Below are 13,895 nucleotides of genomic sequence, written 5' to 3'. Positions count from 1 at the left end.
ATGCACGCAAGAAGGCCTGCAAATTTTAAATGCACTTGTTAAGTGATGGAGGTCAGACCCAAAAAGTGACACAGTGTATGATTCCATTTATATGACATTATTAAAAAGGTAAAACTTTAGGCATGGAAACAAATTGGTGGGACAACCATAAAGGGACTATGTAAAGACATTGCTAGAGATGATGACCTGTTCTATACGATATTAGAATGATGGACATATAACTGCATGAATTTATCAAAAACCAAAGAACTTTACTCCATAAATAGTGAATTTTACTGCATGTAACTTCAAAAACTGAGCATGTGGAGGGTACCCTCAACCAGAAGACCTAGCGTAACAAGTGAAGCTGACTGTATTACAAATGAACTGAAGTGGGTGAGAAAAAAACAACTAATCTACTTCGGGAAACAAAATGTTGACTGGATATTTTTAGGTCAAAGACAAAAGAATTGTACACAAATACTATATTTTTGTTACAGGAAGAGTTAGCTATTCTGAAACTGCTTTATGTGTATAGACTAGTTGAACAATTAAGTCAACACATTGTAGATTATGAGAGCCTGGCTTCTCATGTCAGAGGAAGTTAAAAATAAGGAAAGAGAGAAAGCTAGAATGAGCCCTGCAGTGTTGGATTTGAACAAGAGGTATCAGCACAGACTCAAGGGATATTTTTAAGAAATGAAAATAAATGTGTGTGTGTGTGTGCACCAAATATATATCTCCAAGATTTGTCAGCTGAATGGGCTTAGGAGCAAGTGAGGACATCTAGCCAGATCTTGATTTCTAAACACCACTCTCCAGTAAAATGAAATAAAGCTCCTGGGAGAACCAGTTGATTCTAAGACTGGTCATAAAAAATATACACCTCCAGGTGTCAGAAAGTAAGAAAGTACTCAAAAGAAGTTTGGGGAAGTGGGAGGTGGACCTGATGAAAAGGCATAGGAACCAACCAGAAAGCGTTCCCGAGGTTCAAACCAAAACAATTTGAGCAACAAAATAAAGGTAGCATTGGATTAAATCATAAAATAGAACAAATATCTATGGGGCCATACTAATATGAATAATCAACAGGAAAGGAAAGAAGAAAGGGAAGGAACAAGGAAGGAAGGAATGGAGGGACTGGGGTTGGCGTGGGGGAAAGAGAGGGAGGACGAAGGAAGGACTGGCCTCTGTACTGAAGAATTTCAATTACTAAATGAAGGAATGAAGCAAATAGAAAATCATCATTAAAATATCACAGTAATAGCTGTTACAATTTATATCCACTGGTGGATGCTAAAATCAGCAGGCTAACATTGAGCAAAAAAGGATATTTGCAAACTCCCAAAGTATCTCCCCCAAGATTCATTCATTGCAAAGTGAAAAATGACTTTACATTGGAGGGACAGCCAGCAGATCTCACTTTAACCAACCAATCAAGGTTAACATCACCAGTAACGGGACATAATAACACCATGCAGCCCCTGAAGATAAATGGGTGGGGAACACATGGGATGTTCTTACCAAAAAAATACAACTTCAATCCAATCATAAGAAAACATCCGAAAAACCCAAATTGAGGGGCCATCTGCAAAACAGCTGACCAGTATGCTTCAGTAGGGTCAAAGTCACAAAAATAAGAAACTGAAGAACTGTCACAATGTGGGATCCTGAACTGGCTCTGGGGACAGAAAGGGATAAGAGGGGAAAAACTGGAGGAGTCCAAATAAAGTCCGTAGTTCAGTAATATTAATTTCCGAATTTTGATCATCATGTCATGGTTGTGCAAGATATTAACCTCAGGCGAAGCTTGGCAAAGGCCATACAGGAGCTCTCTGTACTATTCTGCAACATTTTCACTGTCTAAAATTGTATCCCCCAAAACTTAAAAATTATATAGATGTAAATATGTATTTATGGACACAAAAGATTTTCACAACATTGCAGGAGAACAAGCAAATCACAAAATAGACATCTATAAAATGCTTGCTTACTTATCATGACAAGTATGAACACGCACATATTTAGTGTTCAAATGTGTATATAAGCACATGTGTGCCATGTAACTTCAGTCGTGTCTGACTCTTTGTGACCCAAGGACTCTGGCCTGCCAGGCTCCTCTGTCCATGGGATTCTCAAGGCAAGAATACTGGAGTGGCTTGCCATGCCTTCTTCCAGGGGATCGTCTCAGCCCAGACCCATGTCTCTTGCATCTCCTGCCTTGGCAGTCAGGTTCCTTACCACTAGCGCCACCTGGAAATCCCGTAAACATGTGCAAATACCTGTTTATGGGCATCCCTGGTGGCTCAGATGATAAAAAATCTGCCTGCAATGCAGGAGATCTAGGTTCATTCCCTAGGTCAGGAAGATCCCCTGGAGAAGGGAATGGGAACTCCCTCCAGCGTTCTTGCCTGGAGAATTCCATGGACAGAGGCAGGCTACAGTCATGGAGTCATAGACAACTGGACATGACTGAGGGACTAACACTTTCACTTTCACATATCTGTTTATATTTACGATTGCATAAATTTATACATACTAATATATCATATACAAAATATAAAATAATACCAAAGTGGTGCCGTGTGTTTTGCAGAGTGAGTGGGATGGTGGATGGTACTAATTTCTTTGTCTGTTTTTTTCTTATGCCATTAATCAATTTTCTTGTGTATATTTGAAATTTTATCATTTCAATATTTATGAGTAATCCAAGGATGAAGCTGAGTTGGGAAATCTGGGCAAGACCCAGCTGCAGGATTCAGCTCCAATGGGTGTGTCATGAAGATGCTATGGTCATCGTCTTCTTTGAATCCAGTCTCTGTTGTTTTACTGCAGAGCATCAACACAGGCGATATTGGACCTTTCTCTCCTTCTTTGATTTCTGTCTTCTACCAGGTATCCGACCTCTACGGATGGGGTTTCTGAGATGTTCTGTTCCCTCAAATGCCATCCGTTAGCATTCTAAGGTCCCCAAGTCCTCTTGGCAGCCCAAAGCACAAACATCCTTGGGCACATAGGAAAGTATAGAGAGGTGGTTGTTGAACTCTTGACCTCTTGGCAGAGAGGAGAAACAGCATAAGGAATTGGTCCAGGCACTTCCTCTATGATAGAAAAGGGGTGATGAAACAGATGTGACGTACATTTCAGACGTCAAAAGAAAATTGAATCTTTCATTCAAAATTTTCCATAATCTGAGTCCTCAGCTCCAAGACACAGAGGGTTTTTCCAAAGATTGGCAGTCATTTGTTTTACTCATTCTGTTTGGGAACTGATTCTGCCTGCTCAGATTTACAGTAAATTTAACTTACGCCCAATATTCTATGATTTCATAAGAGAAAGCAGATAGTAGAGGCTGAGGCAGGACTTCCCTAGGAGAGGAGAGAGACACACAGAGGGCAGACTCCACAGTTAGAGCCACTGTCATTACATGACTCCTGACACAGCGGACACGAGCGCTGGCCCCTCGGCATTTCAAATCCAACTTCTCAGAGATTTATTTTTCTCCTGAAACAATTTCTGGCAGCTTTTGATCTTCTAAACTGAAAGAAAAAAATCAAAGAAATCTGTTTCTCTAGAGTATTAATAGCAAAGGAATTTCTGGATGCTGCAAAGTAAGAAAGGAACATAATAGCATCTCGTTTTATTCATCTTCAAAGCAAACTAAATATAGTTTTAAAAAATAGAAGCAGGGTACCCTACAGATTTTTGAAGGGATGGAATAAACCTCTTTACACAAGAAAAGATGACATGAAATTTATCTTGAAGGACATTCACTGGGCTCTTGTCCGCTTAATACCTACAAGTGGGCTGTTAGAAGGGATGTAGTAAAAAATATCCAGTCATTCGGGGAAATTGCAGGCTTCACTATTTTCATCAATATTGGGCGTTGCTTCTCTTACCCTGCTGAGATGTCACTACCATCTGTCCCCCAAAGCACAATAGAGGTGTCAGACTTTTCTATGGAGCAGATGTCTAGCCAATGTACCTGAAAACCTGAGCAGCCTCTTCATGTCTCCCATAATCCAAATTCAATCTTTACTCCCTCATCTGGTCACAAGTCTGGGAGTGGGAGTCAAAGTTATGTTTGTATTTAGCTGGCTGCGGATGGCAAAGCACATGTGCATGCAGAAAATAGTTCTGGAAGTGCAACTATGGGACAGATGCTTCTCTAGGCACTGGAGATAACAGAAATGCTTGTAAACAAGCACAGAAGCTGATTTCTGATTGTGACATGCACTGCAAAAAAAGAAATGAGAATACATGATGGAGAGTCCTAGTGGCATAGGATGCTAATTTACAGAGGGTCTGTCAAAGGAGGAGACTCTGAGCTAAGAGCAGAAGGCTAAGACACCAGCCTTGCAAAGACCTGGGGAGAAGGCTGCTCCAATCAAAGGAGCAGTAGGTGCAAAGGTCCTGAGGTCTTACAGCAGCCCTCCCATATTCCACATCAGCACTTACCTTTCCAGCACACATCTACAGTGCTCTACTGCAAACTCCCAAAAGTCTCTGCCTGAGGGCTCTCTATTGGATGGTGCCTTGAACAGATCAGAAATGCCAGGAAATGAATGTCCCTAGGAGTAGCCTTCAGCCTACACCCTATAGGAACTGATGGGTAAATACTCCAGCTTCCTCATCCTTATAATTCCCCATCAGGACTGAGTTCCAACTGCTCTCAGCAATGAGCTGCTGTAATGAGACACACTTGGCTTCCTTTCCTTTCTTTCTCAGCCTTACCGCTCCACTCTGCCTCTGTTGCTTTCTAAGACTACCACCCAAATCAACTGCTAGGACTCAAATTACTAACCTCAGAGCCTGCTTCTGGGGCATACAAACTGAGAGGATGGAAAGGACTTGGCTGGTGAGTAGAAAGAAGATTGGCCCTCGAGGAGGCCAGAGAGGATAAAGGGGGCGAAATGACGCAGGTGCTTGACATCTTTAGAGGCAATTTGTGTCTCCAATGGTTTCACAGTGGGAGTCTGTTTTCCCCTGCCCAACGATCAACTGCTCTTAGCCAAAGACTGCCCTTGAACTGATTCTGTATCCCAACAACATGCCTCTCTCCCTCCCCTTGGCCCTACTCCTCCCTAGCATCATGGACCCTCTAGTTCAGAGTCAACTCCATAGGGTCAGGAACTTCGGTTTGTTCACGGCTGTAACCTTGGTACCTATAGCATGCAGTGTCCAACAAATATTTACTGGATAAATGAACCCTACAAATAAGGAAACCAGGAGTCAGGGAAGGTAAATGGTTTATATAAGGTCATACCCAAGGTCGACTAGAAGGCAGTCTCCTGCTTCTAAGAGGATCTTGCTACCCTCCCCAGCCTCTCAACTCGGGGTTGGTCTGGTCTGATAATTGATCTTTCATGGAAACCTGATGGACACCCTCCACCAAAGGACTCTACAAAATTTTGTCACCTCCTGGGAGAGTTGCAGGACAGGGCAAGAGCTCAACAAAAGTGCATCAGCTTTGGAGCCACGCTGGCTGAATTTGGGTCTTGATTCTGACCTCAGAGTAAGCTCCATGACTTTGATCAGAAACTTAAGCCCTCTGAGTTCTGGTGGGATAGAGACCAGCTCATGTTTACAGTCAAGAGAGGGACATTAGCATCTGAAGGGACAGTCTGACTTTTCCATTTTCACCTGGCTCCTCTTCGTTCCTAGAAGGAGCCTGGAATATCCAGTAGGAAGTTCCTCACAATTTTCACGTAAATGACCCAAAGAATAAATATAGATTTATTTTTAATCGATCGTTACGGGTGGAACTGACCTACACAAAATACAACTGCAAACAGTTCAAACTGAACATGTTAAAATGTATTTGGAACTAACGAAAGATTGAAATCATTCTGATAGGATTTTTATCGCAAGAGTTACAGAGGAGAAAGGGATGAATAGACAGAACCGAGAGGATTTTTAGGGCAGTGAAACTATTCTGTATAGTACTATCACAGCTGATAGCTGTCATTCTACGTATGGTCAAACCCATAGGATGTACACCACCAAGAGTGAGCCCTAATGTAAACTCTGGACTTAGCGTGATGATGTGTCAATGTTGCTTCATCAGCTGTGACTAATGTGTCACCATGGTGGGAGAGGTCTATGGTGGGAGAGGTTGTGCGGGTGTAGGGACCAAGGAGCGATGGGGAAGTCTTTGTACTTTCTATTCAATTTTGCTGTGAACCTAAAACTGTTCTAAAAAATTAAAAGCTAATTAAGTTTTTAAAATCTACCACACACACAAAAAAGTAATACCCACAAAAGAGAATTCCAACAGAAACTGTTACAGTTTGTATAAATTGAAGAGGACCAGAAAAATTGATCAATGAAGCAAATATTCATTGTAAAATCTACCTAAGGAGTTGATACTGTTGAAAATGGATGAAAATCAGGACCTGTTTAACCAAGTAAACCGTGTTTAATTAATCCATTAAATTGGCTTGGCAGAGTGTACCTCCTGTCTCGTTTGTAAATACATCTGTTTTTGTATCATTCTGTATTTTTTAAAGTTTGTGTAAACAAAGCTGCAGTCAGAGAATTTTAGGGGTCAATACCGTAGGATTTATTAATACATGTTCACAGGGTCAAATGGCAAGGTGCAATCTCCCTGTACCTGGCACGGGGCCCTGGTTGCAGAGAAAACTCATTTGTCCATTCACCAAGCATTTGCTGAACTCAGATTTGCTAGAAGCACTGAATGTCTGTGACTAGGGTGAAATTTTCAATCTCAGACCTCAGGAAGCTAGGGGTTGAGCAGGGAACCCAGTCCTGGGTATTGTGACAAGTCTTAGCAGCAGCTGCAGGGACACAGAAGTGACTCATTGGCTGGAGCAGGTGCTTGCAGGAGGCTTTGCTGAGGACATGACATTTGAACTGAGTCTTCAGAAAGAGTCCAGGGGCTCCAAGATGACAAGGGGCAGAAAGAGCATTCCGGGCAAAGAGAATCTTGTACCCTGGATGCATGAGAGATGGCAGTGTTCAGAAACCTGTAAACTATTCCCTGGGTTAGACACCGAGAAGAGGGCAGGATCGAAGGGCCTGGAATGCCTGACATCTTGGGCTTTCTTCTGCCGACAGTGAACACAACTGCATGGAAGGCCAAGTGCAGGGCTAAGGCTAAGGGGTTGGGGAGGCCGGTGAGTAGACCAGGCAACTGAGTGGGGCCAGGAAGGGTGCAGAGGCTAAAAGGGAAACTGAGGAAGCAGAATGGGGAGGAGTCAGGGGTAGCATCCACGGCTGTCTCCAAAAGGCTCGTTAAGGCCAGTATGGGGTGGGGAAATGCCGTGAGCCAGGGGTGGACACTCAGGAGGAAAGGAGGGTGAAACATGCAAGATCATTTTGGTCAATCATTCAGAAAAAATGTTGGCGTTAGAATCCTTCAAACAAATCCTTGAGAATTAAAAACAATACACAGTGCTGCTTCAATGACTAAAGTGTCTTGGAAAGGTGTGGCGGGGGGTTGGCCTCCCCAGGATTGCTATTGGAAGGCCCCTGATGTGGGTCTGAGCCTCCTTTTCAGCTGAGGCTCAGAGGTGGGGTGTTTCCTGGCTCAGAGCACACAGCTGGGACGGCTCTGGGACCCCGCTCAGGGACTCCTGGAGACCTGCTCCTCCTTCCACAGCCAGGAGGCTGAGTAGTAATGAGGACTTAGCGTTCTTGGCCCCAAGTCCTGCCCAGCTGTCCTTCTAGCTGAGGATGTCTCGAGTCACAGAAAAGCCAAATTCCCGTGAATCTGTCCTAATCCCTGGACCCTGTTCATACTCTAGCTGGGCAAATGCCCCATAACGTACTGGTTCTTTGCTGTTAGCATCACTTCTCCTGGAGACACCCATTATTCAAACCCCCAGGTGCATCTGGCCCAGGTGGTAAGCAGAAAAAAATCGAGTCATAGCTCTGGCACAATCAGCTGTGTGGTCTTTGGAAAATCACTTAGCCTCTGAACCACAGATTCCTCCTCCACAAATCAGAGGTCATCATGCTACATCAAAATGCTGTAAGTAGGGATTTTTGTTGTTGTTTAGTCCCTAAGTCATGTTCGACTCTTTGCAACCCCATGGATTGTAGCCTTCCAGACTTCCCTGCTTCCCCGTCCATGGAATTTTCCAGGCAAGAATACTGGAGCCAGATGTCATTTCCTTCTCCAGAGGATCTTCCCATCCCAGGGATCAAACCTCTGTCTCCTGCATTTGCAGGTGGATTCTTTACCACTGAGCAAGGCAATCAGCAAACCCATGTTGTATCCTGAAAAATCTCTATGGGAACACAAGAGACCCATGATATTTTTCACGTGTCAAGGTTTCTGCCATAAGTAGCAATAACTTCTAAGACCATCACCACCCTTCAAACAGCCCTGAAGAGCCAAAGCAGGGCATATTTAAAAAGAGGTGGGGATGAACAGGACCTAAGAAAAATCTTGCCTCATGTTTGTCCCATCAGATCCTCACTCAAGATTCTATTTACTCTTAATTTAGGTACAACCGGAACAAACTTACTCATCTGTTTCCCAGCTCACAGTACTTGAGAAGTAGCAAACTAAAAGGTGGGGAGAGAAGGACAAAGGGAAAATGTACAGAAAAGGATGAGACAGAAGCACTATTAAAAGCGGATTCAAAACCTTCACCAACATAGCCTGGAGAGAGACAGAAAAAGTGCAGGAAGCCTTCGAGGTACCCTTTGAGGCCATCAGGGTACAATTGTTGATACACCCAATAGGACCCTGAGCCAACCAAAGATAAAAATAGGAACAAAATATTAAATTAAGTACAGCACACTCACACTTTTTCAGAGACTCATAGCCTTTAAAATCAGCAGTTCCACGTCTAAAGCATACACCCTAAGAAAATAACCAGACTGGGGCACAGAGCTGTATATATACAAGATTATTCATCACAGCACTCTTTTCAGTAACCGAAAAAATTGGAAACACTCCAAATGCCCTTTAAAAGATGATGAGCTGTATCTTCCATTCTCAAACCACTTTCTAGAAGGTTGTTGTATTTGCATATCATCCATGCTATGACTTTTATTTTCTTTAAAAAAATTATTTATTTTCTGCTAAGTCTTTTAATTTATTTTTTAATTTAAATGTATTTATTTTAATTGGAGGCTAATTACTTTACAATATTGTATTGGTTTTGCCATACATCAACATGAATCCACCACAGGTGTACACGTGTTCCCAATCCTGAACCCCCCCTCCCACCTCCCTCCCCATACCATTAATTGAAGGATAATTGCTTTACAGAATTTTGTTGTTTTCTGTCGAACCTCAACATGAATCAGCCATAGGTATACATATATCCCCTCCCTCTTGAACCTTCCTCCCATCTTCCTCCCCATCCCACTCTTCCAGGTTGATTCAGAGCCCCTGTTTGAGTTCCCTGAGACATACAGCAAATACCCACTGGCTATTTGTTTTACATATGGCAACTAAGTTTCTATGACTTTTCTTTAAACTGATTCATTTATTTTATTCAAATAAATGTAATTTCTTTAAAAAATAATATATTACCCTAAACAGAATATTAGTGTCAGTTACCATAAATAGTAGTAACCACAGTGCAAAGAAATCATGTCGTTATAATCTAGCTAGATGAGGTTACAGAAGTGTAGAATGAAAAGTATTCTCCCTTTTTGCTTCCTGATTTAAACAAAACCATTATTTAAAAAGAGAGTTTGGAGGACTCTCCAGGGAATCAAAGTTCATTTTGTTAGGTGTGGTACTGGCATTGTGGCTGCATTAAAAAGTATCTTTTTTCTTTTTATAAGGAACGCATGCTAAAGGATGCAGGGCTAAAATGACAAGATAACTGGATTTGCTTTAAAATATTTCAGCAAAAGAAAGGACTGACAAAGCAAATGTGGCGAAATCTTGATCATTACTGAATCCAGGTGTTGGAAATTTCCTTGCATTCTTCTCTCTACTTTTAAGTAGCTTGAAAATGTGCCCAATAAAAATAAACTTAAAAATATAAACAGGAACTTCCCTTGTTCATGGGCCACCAAGGCTGACAAAGCCCTTGCCATTTTAAGAAGAGTCAATCCCTAATTTCTGTGCATATTAATGAACAGTTTTATACACTGGCGATATGACCCTTTTGAGTTAATGTAGGTCAGACTCAACAAAAATTAATAAAAATAATGCTGCAAATCCATACGTAATGACAAGGGGTCCAAGACAGATTGCTGAATGGGGAAACATGCCCTAGAAGAAGAGTGTGTTGGGCTCCGTCTCCTTTATGTAAAACTGTGAAGGAAAATCCCCTGAGTCTGTGCACCCAGAGAGAGTCTGGAAGCTGGGACGATAAACAGTTATCTCAGGATAGGGAGGATCCTCCTCTTGCCTTTGTTTGTATCTTTACGCTTTTCTGTTTGTGTAAAATTTTTACTTTTTACAATTGAGTAGATACTGTTCTTATAATCAGGCAAAAGGCTATTACCATTGTGAGGCAAAAAGAAGAAATCAGGAAAATATTTCTATCTGTATAATGAAATGATTTAAATATACACAAGGCTGCTTAACAGAAAATTAAACCTCCATTATTATCCCACGAACGTTTACTGTCCGTGTCTGGCAAAGGTGCTGGAACAGGCCTGTAAGCTGATCTCAGCCCCCTGGCCTGAGCAAGTAGAGGGAGCGGTGTCCAGTTTCCCTGACTTACCCCTTTGCTCACACCATGCCCCCTGCCTGCGGTGTTCTCTCTGACTTACCCCTTTGCTCACACCATGCCCCCTGCCTGCGGTGTTCTCTGCACTCTTCTGTGGCTCCCTCTCTCCCCACTTTGAGGCTCAGCTCCAGGAAGGCTGCTCTGATGCCCCAGCAGGCATTACTTGGGTTTCTCCTTCGACAAGTGTCGATCTTCAGCCCATTTGCCAGGACCTGTCCAGGGCATGGGCAAGCAGAGGCCTCTTTCTGGGAGGGCTCACAGGCTCTGCTGGGTGCAAGGAGCCCAGCAGAGTGGATGGAACTCAGACATGCTTCCTGTCCCTTTCTAGGGTGGGTGACCTGAAGGAGTATTTCCCCTCCTAAGGCCTAAATTTTCACAGCTGTAAAATGGGAATAAATGGTCCTAATAAAAACGCACCTCTCAGAAAATTAAATAAGATGGCCCTAAGAGAGTTGGTAATCTCTAAAGTGTTCAATTAAAAGATAATTTTTAATGTTAGTAATACTATATAAGTGTTTATTGGTAATGACAAGGACAGGATTAAGAACTTTATTATCTTTCAAAATCACGGGGACATATTTATTCTGATATTTTCAAAAAATTTCCTAAGAAATTCACACTTTCAAAAATGTGTGAATAAGGATGTTCATCAGTGTATAATAGCAAACATGGGAAACTATCTCCTATGGCTTGTCATGCAACTATTAAAGATGATAAAACATGTTGAGTGGTTGAGGAAATGCTTATAACATATTGCCAAATTTAAAAATCTAGCTCCAGAAGAGTACAATCTATTTTCATTTTTTTTAATATATATATGTGTGTATATATGGGCTTCTCAAGTAGCACCCTTGGTAAAGAACCTGGCTGCCAACGCATAAGAGAAGCAGGTTCAGTCTCTGGGTTGGGAAGGTCCCCTGGAGGAGGACATGGGAACCCACTGCAGTATCCTTGCCTGGAGAATCCCGTGGACAGAGGAGCCTGGTGGGCTACAGTTCACAGTGTCGCAAAGAGTCAGACATAACTGAAGCAACTTAGCACACACACACACACATATAGAGACAGAGAGAAAGATCTACAAAGAAAGAGAGAAACAGAGACATCCAAAACACTTCTAAAGAAAATCACTCCCAAAATGTTAACAGTTATCTCTGGATTAAGTGATTACAGATCAATTTTTCAGTCTTTTTTCTGTGGATCTGACTTTTCTAAATTTGTCTAAAATAAAATTTGTCTAAAATGCCTTTGTGTGGCGTTTCTAAGTTACCTTTTAACCATTCCTCTTCCCCCACCACTACCTCTACCAAATGTCCCTCTCCAGAAGTTAATGATAAAAGACTGTCCCAGGCCCCCAGCCTCGGATTGAGAGGGCCTCCAAGGTCACGAGACAACCCCATGGACCTCTGGTGTCTATATGGAAGAGTCTAGTGTGATTTTCACCAGAGAGTGGACACGGTGGGTGAACAATTAGCCAGCTCTGGGCAGAGAAACTGCCCCCCAGGAGACTCACCCAGGGACCATGGCCTTGGGAACAAAGGGGAGCCTCTCAAACAAATTCCCAGGAGGCAGGTCAATTAGAAAACTTAGCCCCTAGGCCTCACCACCCCCTCCATCGTGTAACCTGATAGGCTGGATTGGAGGGTCCTTGAAGGGGGTAAACAGATGGGAAGAGACAGGTTGGAGGGCTGGGACTTTCCCTCCTCTCTCTCTCCCACTGCCCCCGCCTCCCCACCTCCTTACCCACCTCAAGCCAGCTCTCACCACTCCCTCTGGGGCACTCCCCCATCTGTGCCTCTATCCTAGTCTCCACTGTATACCAGTCTCCTCTCCAAAACCTCCACAGTCTTTCTAGGAATCTTCCAAAGAGATGACACTGTAAAATGTCAGAACCGAAAATAACACTCTACTCTCTCACTTTCTAGTTGAGGAAACTAGTTCAAGGAGATTAATCAATGTGTCCAAAACCTCCCATCCAGTAGATGTATTAATAGAAGCCAAGATAAGAGCTCAGATGTCTTTATTCCTAGGCCAGGGTGACTGTGACCTCTACCATTTCACTTCCTGCTGTTGGCTGAAAGCAAGCCCAGCACTGCACTTAGGCGCATGGTCTCCAGGGCTGAACCCCTGGGTTTAAATTCCAGATCTTGTATACACCACCCATGTGGTCTTGGAGCACCAATTTGGAAACAAAACAATAGTAGTAAATACGTCATGTCTTTGTGTGAAGATTAAATGAGTTAAAGCGTATTTAGAGAAGAACCTGGCAGGTGGTATATGTTATGGAAGCCTTTGCTATCTTGATGATTTTGTCAGCCAATTAATTGTATCTATGGCTGAGGTCTATGGGGATTGCAAGAGTCAGACACGACTGAACGACTCAGCACACACATACATGGAAGAAGTCAGCAAAGGGCAGAGATGAACCAAATGATTCAGCCGAGAAAACACAGGAGCTCCTTGGATGGCAAAAGCTCAGAAACTTCATCTTCTTCAGGGGCACATGAGGCCCAGGTCATCTGCTATTCATCCCTGAAGTATTCACCAAGCCAGCAGAATGGAGTTCAGAAAACAGAGGCTCACACATATGGTTGTCCGTGTGTGCTAAGTCACTTCAGTTGTGTCCAACTCCATGTGACGCTATAGACTGGAGCTCACCAGGCTCCTTTGTCCATGGGATTCTCCAGGAGAGAATACTGGAATCTGTTGCCATGCCCTCCTCCAGGGGATCTTCCCGACCCAGGGGTCAAACCTGCATCCCTTAGGTCTCCTGTATGGGCAGGCGGGTTCTTTACCTCTAGCACCACCTGGAAAGCTTACAATAAACACTCATGTGCAATGCGTGGAAGAAAAATGATCCACCCATACTGCAGGGTCAAGATGGATGTCTGGATTAAGAAGAAGCAAAGGTCACCCCAACCTCCACCATACATAAAAGTCAATCCCAAATGGGAACAGAGGCCTAAATTGTGAAAGTTAAACAATGAAGCCTCTAGACAATAACATGAGAGGATATCCTCACAGCCAAAGGATAGATAAGATTTTCTTAACAGAATGCAAAAATCATAAAGGAAAAGATTGATAAATTGGACTTCATTACATTTGAGAATCTCCACAATTAAGAATAAAAATTTAAGAAATCCAATGTAGGAAATAATATTTCAAAGGAAATAATTCCTATCTTATATCATCATTAGCATCTACTAAAATGTAGTTAACTTGAAAAAATTTGAAAATTTCTGATCAATAACA

The sequence above is a fragment of the Ovis canadensis genome, chromosome 22, assembly GCF_042477335.2.
Source record: "Ovis canadensis isolate MfBH-ARS-UI-01 breed Bighorn chromosome 22, ARS-UI_OviCan_v2, whole genome shotgun sequence".
Taxonomy (NCBI): domain Eukaryota; kingdom Metazoa; phylum Chordata; class Mammalia; order Artiodactyla; family Bovidae; genus Ovis; species Ovis canadensis.
The sequence above is the reverse complement of the archived record's forward strand: the minus strand, read 5'-3'. Positions refer to the sequence as shown.